Raw genomic sequence first — 14,940 nt, 5'->3', positions numbered from 1 at the left:
TTTGTGCCTGCAAAATTGATCCTAATACTTTTAAGACCACTGTTTAAGATATTAATTTGGTTTAGAGTTACTCTACGACTTTTGAATTAATGATATTTACATGTTTAGTCTGATAAGTTCATATGTTCACACAAGATCTTAAATCATGTAGAGATATGAATAATATTATATTTCAGTGAATTCAAATTTTTCCTTATAAGTTAGATTTTGAGTTAAGTTTAAAATAATGTAAAATTATGATTTTATGATACTTACTATAATAGTTGTAGAATTGATCATCGGATTCAAAATTGACTCGTCTACTCAGGTCACTTGTATTATGATTTGCTTTGACTTTCATCTTGTCTAATCATACTTGATCTTTCTTGATTTGTTAATGTGACTTGTCTACATAGTATACTCATTGGTCACCTTTTTTTTTACTTTCCCTAATGTGATTTGTTAATGTGACTTTTTTTTTACATAGTCTAATCTATCTTGACTCGTGACTTGTCTTGGTTGATTTTACTCGTCTAGTGAGGCTCCTTATTTAGCCTTGTCTGGCTGATTTCTTTAACTTGGCTCTTAAACTCTTTACTTTCAAACTTATTTCATCTTATCTTCGTAATTGTAATTTACTTCATGAACAAACACTAGATATAATAATAATTATAGTTTATGATTGACGTGTTAAATAGCGTCTAAGCAATATATATAGTCTAATGATGACTTAGTCTCGCCTAACATTCTTTATTCATTCTTTGCATAAGTGTATTCAATTTATTTGTCTGGCTAAACTAGGACTTAGATACTCAATTCTAATCACATGCTTTCATTTCTTTTAGAGTTGTCAAAATGGGTTGAAATCGGTTAGTGAATCCGGTCCACCACGGGTTAGGGCCTAGTTGGATTCAAATTTTTATATGAATTTCAATATGGGTTGATTTTTGACCCGGCTCACGCAGGTTGAACCCGTGGTGAGCCGGGTTGGCTCACCAACCCACAAATAAATGGTCACACAAGTATTTTTTGTTAAGTTGGGTTTTACATTTGGGGTAGGTGATAGAGGCTGTACCCCACCAAATTAAAACATATTAAATATAATATATGAAAGTGAACCAAGTCGTCTCCCAACGACCAATATTTTCATTCAAAGCCAAATTTCCAGATGAACACAACAATAAAACACAGGGGGGGGGGGTTGGCAGATTCACACAACTTTGCTAAATTCTAATCAAAACACCAAAACTGAATTAAACACAGAATTCAAAACGTACTGGTCCCTTGATTCCACTGAAAATCCACCAATCACAGGTTACTAAATCAATTCTCTTATCCAATTTACTCTCATGAAATCTGAATTAATCAACTATGCGAAAATTAACACAGCTTCATTATGCCATTAAGCATAGCACACATCCTTCCTTCAATTTCACACACACACACACACAGATTAAGCAACTGTGGCCAAAACCCGAACTCACTAAGCATGACAAGGATTCTGAAATTGTGCAAAACATGAACCCACGATTAAGCATCACAAATTCTATTTCATTCAAAGCTACGAAATTGAATACAATGAAGAGAAAATAGGAATTGGAGTGCACTGCAAAACATCAACCTCATGGTTTCAAATCAGTTTCTTCAAGGAACCAATACGAAAAACTTAGTTAGACATAGAGAATGAACAATCAAACATTTCAAAACTGCAATCACAAAACATAACTAAGAACCCTAACTTATCAAATCTAAAAACGCAATTTAAGAGCAAAAATAGATATTTCAAAGCTTAAATGGAATGCCAAACGGTGCTATCATATATAAATGCGAAAACCCCATGAATGGGTATTGTTTCAACTCAATGAAATCACAAAACGAGCTGCCCAATGTAGAAAACGAAATCAAAACGCAAAACCCTCAATGGGTGCTGTCAAATGTGCATAAAAATGGTAAAAATGACCCAAAAATGTGAAAAACCGTAAGGGGAGGCATCCATGGAAGCTTGGAGCACGAAGAAATGGAGGTGGAGAGAATGGAGAAGATGAAGTGGCGGCTCCCTCCCCATGCAGACCTAATTTGCGTGGTCATATCACCCTTGCCACTCATAATTACAAAACTGCCACTCAGATTTACAAAAATGCCATTATGGGCCTCAAATGTTGACCCATTGACTTTGCTGACGTGGAAATGACATGGAAATGATGTGGCAATGATGTGGAAAGTCTCTTCAACTAAATATTAATGTCCAAGCTCCAAAATTTGCTTCACCCAAATACCTAAAAAATAATTAAAAACAAAAATTAGGCCAAATAATGTGAAATTAGTCCAAATTCGGAACAATGGCCCAATAAAGCCCAACAGATGAAAAACACTCTAATGATGAACAATTAAGCACTAATCAACTGTCTAATGGGTACACAAAAGCTAGTGGAATGGAAGAAAATAATGACTCATCAGTAGGTTAGGTTGTTTTTTTTAGCCAACACATAGATAATTTGTATTTTTATGATTTTGGTTTGTATTTGGCTTGTATTGAAGTATATTTAGATTTTAGTTAGAATTATGATTTAATTTTGACTTTAAAAAATATAAAAAAATTATTATTTTTTAATTAAGTGGGCCCAATTATATTTTTTTAATTAAGTGAGCATGTTTAACCCACCAACCCGTGGTGAGCTAGGCCGGGTTTGAATTTTTTGGGCTCGCTAATAAGTGAGCCAGGTTGGATTGACTGACTAAGTGATCAACCCGTGGTGAGTCGAGCCAGGCCAGACTGGATTACTCGTTTTAACATCTCTAATTTTTTTATAGATTTTGTTATCATCAAAACCTTCTCAGCAATATCCTTGTCTAATGGGGTTTTATAATGTCAGGTTCTCAAAGTGATGATAGGAAGACTCAACAATACATGCCAAATTGTCAATGTTAGCTTTTTACAAGTGCATACCTTGTTTTCATGATGGAAATTGGTACAAGAGCAATTGAGCCCAAAGTTGTGGGTGCATTAACGACCGATTGTTGGAGCATTCTTGATTGGAAATCTGCAAAGGGAACATCATGGTGTCAAACCAACAGCTTGAAGCAAGAATAGAAGACATGCAACACCAAAATGAAAAGATGCAATACCTGAAACATGTTGCAATTGGAATCATTGGGGGAGGGAATAGAATCTTTGAAGGAGATGATCAAATAACTTTGGTAAAATATACAGGCGATTCTCCATCTTTAAAATGCTCATGTTAGCTAAGGGAAGTAAAAGTTTCAGTAAATAGGTGGATGGGAAAATCACATAATTTGTTTCCAATGTTTGTGGGAACGGGTATCGGGAATAAAGAGAAAAAATGTGAGGAATATCTCGTGTTGGATGAAGAAAATAGAAATGAAGATGAAAATCAAGAGCCAAGAAAATAATCATTGTGGAAAGAATAATTAGTGGATGGACCTAGAAAAAAAATAAGAACAACCAAAGGACAAACAGAGGGAGAAAAAGAGGTTGGAGAGTAGTGAGGAAATTGCATGTTAGAACCACTAGAATCATATTCCTTCATGGAGAACTGGAATCCTAGGAGAAAGAAATGGTGTATTTTTTGGAATTCCTTCAACAGATTGTATGTTCGAAGCTTGGAACAAATAAACTCAATCTGAGCTTCCCTTAAAGACTTGGTCAACGCATCTGGATGTTGGTCATTTGATCCAACAAATTCAGTACATATTTCTTTCTTCAACAATTTTTCATGAACAAAATGACAATCTATATCTATATGTTTAGTTATCTCATGAAACATTGTATGTGATGCAATGTGGAGAACAACTTGATTATCGCAATACATCTTCATAGTTAGGATGTCACAAAAGTTAAGCTCTTGAAGGAACTGCTTTACCCATATAAGTTCACATGTTAGTGACACCATTGCCCTATATTCAGCTTTAGTTGTAGATCAGGCCACCACATTTTGTTTCTAACTTTTCCATGAAATAATGTTTCCTCAAGGAAAACACAATGTCCCATCTGCATCATAGTATCCAGACTTGGTCACTACCATAATTTTGTCATCGATAAGAACACTAGAGGACCTTTATCTCAGCATTCAGAACCAGTTCACCTAGAGGAAATTGTGAAATTTTAATGGAGAGTATGATGGATACCTATTAAATAGTTTTGTATGGGTTAGGTAAGTTAGTTAGTTAGTTACAAACTTATGTTAGAAAGAAGGGCAATGGATTTGCATTACAACTAATTAAGCCAATTAAGCATAGCATAGGTTTCGGTTGTAAACTGTAGACCTGTAGCTACCTAGGGGATTTTGTCATCGGAAAGCAATAAAAGGAGTGGATCTAGAGCTCTTGAAATATTTGAAATTACGTATGAATTCCTAGGTTTCTCCGTAGTTTAATTCAATTAAAACCCCATTTTTCTTGTTGCTATGATACTATACTAGTCCTATCAATATCAAACAAAAGACAGAAGTTATAAAGGAAACAGTAACATACATCAAGGTTCAAAGCAAAATAGCATAATAATCTGGACATTTACTATTGGATGTGTGCACCGCTATAAAAGTCGTTTATTCAATAAAAGAGTTGTAGCTGCTAGAAGCCCACTAGTAGCATACTTCAAGGTTATCTAAGCAAAAAGCATGATCAGAATTACTTTGTTAATTATAATCATTTTAGAAGCTTTTATATCAAGCAATATGACACAATACTACAACATTTTTGTTTTACCTAGAAATTATTTTAGTGATTTTTATGACCACCACAAATCCAAAAACACTAGCATTCGATTCAACAAAAATGGTAACAACCAAAAACCCTGACCCCTCAATACCCACTTACAAAACAAAAGGAAAACCAAATACCAAAGTGGCAGTCAACAACTTTCTCAAATTAACACTCTAAAATTTACAGACCATGATAGGCTAATGACCTATTATGCATCACTTCTTCATCCTTTTTATTTTAGCCTGCTAAAAATCATAAAAACCCTTCAAGGCTGCAATGGAAAGATATGTTCATTTTCCCTCCCTTGGTCAAGCTCATGTACCCTCCAAGGCATTACAAAGCCTACCATAAGAACTAACACCAACCAGGTTTACTATACGCATTTGAAAACTATCTATTTTAGTTATATACTAGTAGTTTTAGCACAACTTTTTCGTCCATCTCAGTAAAAATAACTTTACCCACTATTGCTATAACATTGGCGTGTTTTTTCTTTGTAAAGATCTATTATTTTCATTGCTATCACAAAAATAAAAAGTACTTACAATTTAAAATGTCTACAATATATTCTAAGACCTCACAATAAAATTGTGTGGTGAAGACAAAAATAAAAATGTAAGCAACCAAAGTTGTAAGAATATAAAATAGACACAATCTTATCATTTGATGAAAGAAAAACAACAATGTATACGATCACCTTACAAAAACTTTTCTTATATATAAAAATGAGATACTTAAATACAATCATCAAATGTTTTCTTTACCCAATTAGCTTTATTCCTCATTTAACAACTCAACTTCTCAATTACCTACACATATAACGAAACTAATTTTATCAGTTTGACTTGTTCCATAGCATTATTCAAGTGTTGAAATTGTCATAATTTCTTACTTTTGAACTACTGAGATGATTGAACAAAGAGTCTGAATAAATACGAGGAAAAGTAGTACAATTCCAGCAATAGTAGAAGCTATTTTCCAAGGAGCGTTTAATTACTCATGTATGAACATAGCCTTGTACTTGTTGAGAGGGTTTTCGTAGAAATCATTCAAACTATTCCAGAGAGAAACATATTGTGAAATGAAATTTGGCACAAAAGGTGCAACACTGTAGTTTCCTAGCTTGTGCTCTAGGCCGATGCTTCCCACCAAAGTTAAAACACTGCAGTTTCCTAGACGAAGTCGGTGGTCTACTGTATGGCTTCTTTTGTAGTATGGAGTTTGTAGTGGTCTTCTACTGTCGAGCCACTCTGCTGGGCCCCATCTCCAGTTGCTCAAGTGTTTTGACCTGCTCAACCAAATTTGGGAATTCCCTGATCCTAAGAGGCACCAAAAACCTAAGTAACCCATGATTAAGTCCACCCTCGAACTTCCTGCACCTCCACTCTTCGGCGACAACGGCGAGTAGAATCGTGCCAGATACTCAAACCTATCAGTATAGGCTTGCATAGTCATAGTTCCCTGCTGGAGTGTAAGGAACTCTGCCTCTCTCTCATGCTTCGCGCTGTTTGGGAAATATTTCTCCAGAAACCTCGTCCTGAAGGTAGCCCAAGTCACCTGTTCTTCATAGGTCTGCATCAACTACTGCATCCCCTGCCACCAGTATTCAGCGTCTGCCACCAGGAGGAATGCGACGAAGGCTAACCTCTGCGCATCAGTGCATTCAAGTACCCAGCAAATCTTCTCGCACTCACGCAGCTAGGCATCTGCCTCATCAAGGGTGGCCTTGCCAGAGAACTTGGTTGGCCTATGCTTCATGAAATCCTCCTTAGTTACTGGACGAGTAGGTGCGACTACGGTCTTGGGTGCTGCTGCAATGGGTTGCATCACGTCTACCATGCGATGAATCGCCTGAGCAATGTCATTAGCTCCAGCATTATTCCTTCTCCTTCTGTTGGCCATAGCTTGTGCGCACCACATTTTTACAACTATTCACATCACACATCGCAAGTTATGATTTCACAACCAAAATTTAGCACAAAACATAATCAATTAGTCACGTTAACGTAACACGATGAGCTCACTCCCCATAGACCCCAAAACATTTTTGAAAGCCTTTGCTCTGATACCAACTGTAACATCCCGTCCGGATATTATGGATTTAAAATAAAATAAAGTAGTAAATAATAAAACTTGAGTTATTATAACTGATTCTCCCAAAACACGGGAAAATTAAAAACTTCTATTACTTTCACAATAAACCAAAATCCATAAGTATAAATAAGATTGTAATTATCCAAAAGTTCAAAATAAGCTTAATTACAATTTATTTGAAAGCATAAAAAAGTTCATAAAAGTTCTGATAAAATCTTCTCCTAATACTAGCCTTGCTCCGTCTCTAGGCCTCACCAGATTCACCTACAATATCATTTGCTCCCGTGTACCGCATACACGATCATCGCCAAACACAAGTAGATAGGGTGAGCTAACAAATCACACATATATATAAATATTGAACAGTTATATATATCACACAATCGCACCAAAGAAATCTCTTCCTTTGATCCCATACCACATGGCCACTACCATGATAATTGTGTTCTACGTCTTATAGCAATTACCTCAAGATGTCTTGCTGCCATACATATCGGCCACAACCGATAGAGCATGTGTGGGAAACCATGCTACGGATCATACACCGTAACGTCAGGTGGAGTTTCCAAATATGAACATAGTTCGTAAAATTCCAAAACTACCAAACTCGTCAGCTAATTATTGAGGATGGCAATCCATCTGGACCTATCCGTACTGGCCACAACCAGCACACTCACACCAGCAACACTCGCCAACCCGAGCTTAACTCAAGGGTTCCTTGTGTTCATCTTCCATCTTGAGCTCAACTCGAGCGATGTCATTCCGAGCTCAACTCGAGGAATGCCACGTGCTTAACCCCTATCCCGAGCTCAACTCAAGAGATACGTTTCGAGCTCAACTCAAGGAACATCAGCAAGCCAACCTTTAAGGCATCACTAAAGCTATGTAGATCACACACACCCCCTTCTGTAATTGGACTTTCTATTTTTGTTCTGCACCCCTTCTTTTTACTGAGTTGCACCCGTAATGTCACTTAAACTCTAACCGATCAGATTTTGTCACGTGGCAATCATCCACTTACTAGATTAACCAATGAAAATAAGTCACGTCCTCAATCTCCCACTCACAAAAATAACCAACCAAAATATGACACCTCATCACTCTCTCTCTCCTTCACACAACCAAAACCGTAACCCTAATCTCATTCTCTATCTTTTCCGCACCAACCCACTACGCAGCCGCCACCTCCGACCACCGTTGCAGCTCGACGGAACTATAGCCACCATCTTTTTCGACGCGCCATGCTGCCTCCGAGCTGCACCATTATCGAAACAACATCCATGACTCACAGAACCACCGTCTTCGTTGCGTCTCGCTTCCTCAGCGTCGTCCCGCTTTCAGAAATGGGAGTTCGCGACTATTTCATCTTCTCTGTGCGTCCCGCAGCTACCACCACGTCGGGATTGTACTTGCTGGGACAATGGACTGCATCGTGCTCTTTGCGCCTCCTTCTCCTGCAAATCTCGCTACTTCGACGCACCTTCATCTTCTTCGACTCCATCGCCTCCATCGCTCCTCCATAGCCTGAATACGCCACATTTCAACTGTTAAAATTCACTTATTTAAATAAAGCCACTCATATCTTTCCAACATGTAACTCAGTCACACAAACAATCAAACGATAAGCTCACTCCCCAAAAGCCCCAAAATATTTAAAATATTTTCAAAACTTTTGCTCTGATACCAACTGTAACATCCCGGTAGGATATTACTTAAAAATAAATAAATTAATAAGACAAAAATAAATTACATTCCTCATTTATTAGCAATCCTTTTTTCCAAAACGCGGGAAAATTTTAAAACTTTAAACATTCATAGTCTAAAATATTCCAAAATCCACCTTTATAATATAGAGATCAAGAAAACAGTAAAATTTGATAATTCAAATTACATGAAAATTAAATAAAAGATTTTATAAAATTCCCATGCCATTGGTCCCCACTCTTTGCCACTATGCAGCTCTTGGCTCACCTGAAACATCATCTGCTCCTGGATAACAAGTTATTCGATAATCGTCACACACAAACAGATAGGGTGAGCTATACACATAGGTATAAAATAAACATGAATTTCACCCACCCGATAAATCACAATTATTAAATCATTTATAATAAAATCTCCATTTTCCAACTCATAAACATTATGAGTTCATGCATGTACACTAAAACTTGGGACTTCATGTGCTTCCACGACCCTCCTCGCTCGTGGTCCAACCTACAAGCCTATCCCGCTTGTAGTTCTGCTTAACGAACTCCTCGCTCGGACCCAGACATGCATACTCGCCTTTCCTACTATGAACTCCCTCGCTCATAGCATTCCCAAGTTGAGCATGAAATGAACTCCCTCGCTCATTCATCCCAACAAGAGTACCTCCGGTGAACTAAACTGTTCATGTTCCGCATGTGGTCCACCCATCACGAACTCCTTGTTCGCGACTCAAACAAAGCACATCCCAAAGTCCTATGGACTTAGTCCTTCAAGCCCAAACATCACCAACACAAGCATAAAATCCCTAGAATTTAGGGACAACAAACAAACCAGCTCAAACAACTCACACAAACATAGAAAACACATCATTCTCGCTTAAGCCAAGGATCTTCGCCCAGGCTAGACCATTAACCTCACTTAAGCTAACCCATCTCGCCTGAGCGAGCATGCAATAGTGGTTGTACCACTTCATCTCGCTTAGGCGAGCTCTTCTAGCCTGAGCGAGACCTTAGTTCGCTCAACACACATAACTCCTCGCCTGGACGAGGATTCAATGTAAACAACACCAAGTCTCGTCACGACCTCGCATAGGCGAGCCATTCTCGCCTAAGCGAGAGTATTTATCGCTCAACACCCCAAAACTCCTCGCCTGGACGAGTAGCGCGAACCAAAAACCAGAACGAGGTTCTGCAACTCTCGCTTAGGCGAGATAGACTCACTTGGGCGAAACTTGTAGAGTTTCGTCTCTATTCACGCACACAATACACCAAACCCAATGTCAAAACACCACTCAATAATTATCTACACATTGTAATGGCAAGCAAACCTTAGAATCATGCTTTATATCCAATTAAACTACCAAAACACAAGATTTAGGCATCCACAATCATTCAATAGCAAAAACCCTCATCCCCAAAACATATAATTCATAAAAGGGTTTTGCAATGTAAAACCACCCAGCCAATTCATTACTTTGATCACACATACACGAATTCACCACACTCATATTCCAATTGAGAAGGCAATGACACCAAACCATAATACATATCATGTAATTTACAAACACAAAAGACAGCTCCCCTAACCTGAAATTTTGGATTGAAATTGGGAAAAAAAATATGGAAGATTCTTGGTTCACCAATACTTTGCTTCAGCCCTTTGCACACCAAAAACTTCCCTCTCACTCTCTAATCTCGTTCTCCTTTCAACTCATTCTCTAATCTCGTTCTCCTTTCAACTCATTCTAGTTTTACCTTTGCCCTTTCACCTCCACTCCAAGCTAGAATTAGCAAAAATAAAGCCTACTTTATGCACATCAAGGTTTGAACCCGTGACCCTCCACTCATAAGGCCAAAGCACAACAATTATGCCAATTCAGATTTAGTGATAACAATTATAATCCTATGATTATAACATCACTCACTAGTCACAAATATATTATCAAAATAATAATAAATCAAATAACACACAAAGGCATACATAGGACTTGAATCCAAGCCCTCACACACAAACAAAGTACTCTCAACCACTTGAGCTAGTACTTTTCCACGTCATACCTATTAACATTTAATGTCATAAAAGTTCCTTTCTCCCACATTTATTAATTAATTAATTATTTAATTAATTAATTTCCACGAGTCTTACATTTAACCCCTATCCCGAGCTCAACTCAAGGGATACGTTCTGAGCTTAACTCAAGGAACATAAGCAAGCTGACCTTTAAGGCATCACTACAACTATGTAGATCATGCACACCACAAATAAGAACCCCAATACTACTGCAGTAAAATCGCCTAGCGGGGGACACGTACCGCCAAGCGTTGCCCGCTTCTAAACCGCCCGGAGGGTATGATGGGTCGAACCTTTACTCACATTAAATAATTAAATTTTGGGAATTTAATATTATTTTTTTTCGCTGAAAAATTGTATTTAGTGGCATACTATATTATTGGACATCCTTGAATTTAATAATGCAACTATAATTTAACTTAGGTCCTTAGAGTGTAAATAGTGAATATTTTAATTCATAATTTAAGTCCCAAAATCAAAATTTGGAGAGGAATAGTTCAGGTACTAAATGCACCCCCAATTTTCATGTTTACACCCCTCCTTTTCCAATTCCATTATATATTTCTGAAAAAAAATATTCACGGAGCTAATTGCACCCCTTGTTTTCAGGTTTACACCCCCTTCTCTAATTGGACTTTCTATTTCTGTTCTGCACCCCTTCTTTTTACTGAGTTGCACCCCTAATGTCACTTAAACTCTAGTCCATCAGATTTCGCCACGTGGCAATCCTTCACTTACTAGATTAACTAATGAAAATAAGCCACGTCCTCAATCTCCCACTCATGAAAATAACCAACCAAAACATGACACCTCATCACTCTCTCTCTCTCCTTCACACAACCAAAACCCTAACCCTAATCTCATTCTCTATATCTTCCACACCAACCCACTGCATAGCCACCACCTCCGACCACCGCTGCAGCTCGACGGAATTGTAGCCACCGTCTTCTCCGACGCGCCATGCTGCCTCCAAGCTGCACCATTCTCGAAACAGCATCCATGACTCACAGAACCACTGTCTCCCCTGTGCCTCGCTTCCTCAGTGACGTCCTACTTTCAGAAATGGGAGTTCACGATTGCTTCATCTTCTCCGCGCGTCCCGCGTCCCACAGCCACCACCACGTCGGGACTGTACTCGCCGGGACAATGGACTGCATCGTGCTCTTCGCGCCTCCCTCTCCCTCTCCGCGCGTCCCGTCGTACTATCTTTTTCCTCGCACCTCCCTCTCCTGCAAATCCTGCACCTCCGACGCGCCTCCATCTTCTTCGACTCCATCGCCTCCATCGTTCCTCTATACTCGAGTTTGTGAACCTGCATAAGTTGAGAACAGTGAAGCACCACCACGTGCATGAACGAGCCAAAATTAGCATCGTAGATCTGCCATTAACATCATGCAACCTTCGGAAACCACCTCTGCTCGTGACGCACACTGCCTGCACTCGTTCGAACCATTCTCGCAGCCAGCCCCTGTGTCAACCACATTCACCAATGCGTCATGGTCAACTTGCATCTCTTCCATGAACCACATTACTGGAAAAATGCAATAGATCGAGTACGCAGTCGAACACATTCTCCATCGGAGAACCACTGGCCATAATCAGAACCTATGAAATGCCCCTTGCGGTAACCCTCACGGCAGCCAAACCCTAATTGCGGAAAGAGAATTCTGGCTTGAGAGAGAGACTGCCTTGACACGTGGCAGCCTCTCATTGGACAGTCAATGAGTCAACATTGGTCAACCAGTCAACTCGGGGCAATGGCGGCAATTCATCACCACACATAAACATAAGATTAACGCGTAAAGCTCCCTTAACCTGGTTTTCTTGCTTAAAACGCAAATGCTAGAGCTCCCCCTTTGATCACTTATGGACTGTTTTCTCAGCCTCCCTTGGGAGCTCATTCATCTAGGGTTTTCTCTACCCTTGCACCTTCATGCCAAAACTAATTTAAGCAAAATGGAAGTTTAATTTAGAGTTACCAAGGTTCAAACTCATAACCATCCAATTTCTGAGCAAGTGCACAACCAATTAAACCAATTCATGCTTTGTGATATTTAATATAAATCCATGATTATATCATCACTCAACATGATCAAGCACATTATTAAAAATAATAATAATTAAATAACACAAATTGGCATACATAAGACTTAAACCCAAGTCCTCTCACATAATCAAGTACTCTCAACCATTTGAGCTAATACTATTCCACATCATGTAAATCAATAATTAATTCCTTAAAGGTTCTCACTACCTGCATTTATTAATTAATTTTTTATTTATTTAATTAATTTTCACGGGTCTTACAAAAGGTATGTGGTCAAACTATTAACCATTGAAGCTATATCGTTTTAGCATCACCCATCATGTTGACTACAATTTCATTATCAATTAGTATGTTCACATCTTTTTCAGAATTAATAACATAAATCAGATTTGTTATGAATTGAGTAATGATGCATTCATCAAGACAGTGACAAACTCAAACGCCATCATGTTCCTAAAGTGAACTTCTGTACTGTTATATAAATTAAAGATTGGCATTGTGAATACACCCTCATCAGAATAGGTCAAGTCAAGTAAGCCTTGATTTGGACTAACCTTGAGTTTAAGACCTGCCTCCATTAGTTGACTTGCATTATACACATGTTTAATTTCTTTGTGTTCTCTAAGTGCCCCAAGATCAAGTTTTGGTGATAATATTGCAATAGATCTTAAAAGATCAGTGAAGTGTTTAGTGAATCTCTTGGACACACAGTTCCAAAACCAACGTCGTCAAAAAAAAAAATGGAAGTAATATGTAGAAAGGAGGCCAATTTCCCTCTTAAACCTGCGAGGTTGTAAAGTTCTTCATGAATAAAGAAAGGAAGTTGATCTTCTAGCAGCAACAAGTCATGATCAATATCTCCTAGCATCCATGTTTTGGCAACAATAGATCGTCCTGCTTCCAATCTCTGTAACAAAGCTTGAGAAAAGACTCAATTATGAAGGCAGCATCAATTAGAATCATTTCTAAAAAATCATCACTATTGTATTCAATAGGCAATGCATAACAACATCAATTTTTTTCTTCTAACTTTTTAAGTGTGACAACAAAACCTTGTTTGAAGTGGCGTCAGCTTGACGTCGATTTGATATTATATCCAGCGTTACGTGACATCATGTGAGGGTTTAAGAGAGAGAATAGAAAAGGAATGCACGAGAGAAAATGTATGTGATTGAGTGAAGAAGAGTATGCACTACAAGGATATATTGGGTAAGGATATATATATAGTAACATAACTAAAAGTAGACCCTAACATGCCCCCTTAAACTTAAGGAGGAGGCTACAAGGCAAACACACTAAGTTTATTGGGAAAAAGAAGAAAAAAAGCCCCAGATAAATGCTTAGTAAAAACCTATGAAGCTCCGACACGGCGTCTGAACCACGCTTCCCCGTTTCGGAGACGCACCGGACACGGACACTTGTCGGAAGCGCACACGACACGGTGTCGGACGCTGCTTTTTGGGCCAGATACGGCCTTCTCTCTGGACGCGGAAAAGATACGTTGCGGTGCTGCAAAAAGTGGAACGTGGACGCCTGTTGCAGAGTTGCCCGTTGCAGAGTTGTCACCAAATTCACGGAGAGGAGAAGGGAAGATAGAAGATAGGAAAGGGAAAGTTAAGCAAAACAAAAATAAAAATCTGAAAAGAAAACATAACCATATTCTTATCAATTTAATAATTTAGTTATTTAATATGAAATTTGTTTTAATTTTACGGATCCCAAATACAAATACATCTGTTCAGTTTTCACTTTATCTAAAATTTTCTTAAAATATTTTATTTAAAGAGATTTTAACTTGTTTTATCAGTATATAATATATTATATTATAATTAATTTTAATCTATAACATCTTTCATTTTTTATACGTAAATAAATATAAATAAATTACTAGATACATGTTCCATATTTCAAATAAATATAAATAAATTACTTTATATAAAAAAAATAAAGATAAATATATAAATAATCTTAACTAAAAATCTTAATAAATTATATAGAATTAAAACTAAAAATTTTAACAAAATAATCCTCAAATATATCTATTTAAATATCTTTATATCTCATCTTTTAATAACAAAAACCTTATACATGTTCTATAAATACATACAGAGACTTACAAAATATACAAAGAAAAAGAAATCAGTTAGAGGTAAAAGAAAGAAACGTTGAGATTTAGTGAGCGAAACACATAGTCATTGGAAGAAAGCTCTTAGAGGAAGAAGGAAGAAGCTCGGATAGAAGAATAAAAAGAGATATATTTTGAGCAGGAGAAAAAAGTAAATACTGAGAAGAAGAAGTGTGTAGAAAAAGGTAAGTACTCT

General features: G+C 37.6%; 1 pseudogene; it reads right to left on the bottom strand.

The window, feature by feature from the left end:
* Positions 1–5,589: 5,589 nt before the first annotated feature.
* On the bottom strand, positions 5,590–13,487 carry LOC114180750 (UPF0481 protein At3g47200-like; annotated as a pseudogene).
* Positions 13,488–14,940: the final 1,453 nt, after the last annotated feature.

The sequence above is a fragment of the Vigna unguiculata genome, chromosome 4 (genome assembly GCF_037176805.1).
Source record: "Vigna unguiculata cultivar grain cowpea cultivar isolate G323 ecotype 2 chromosome 4, ASM3717680v1, whole genome shotgun sequence".
Classification (NCBI taxonomy): Eukaryota; Viridiplantae; Streptophyta; class Magnoliopsida; order Fabales; family Fabaceae; genus Vigna; species Vigna unguiculata.
This window is presented reverse-complemented; position numbering and strand designations above follow the sequence as displayed.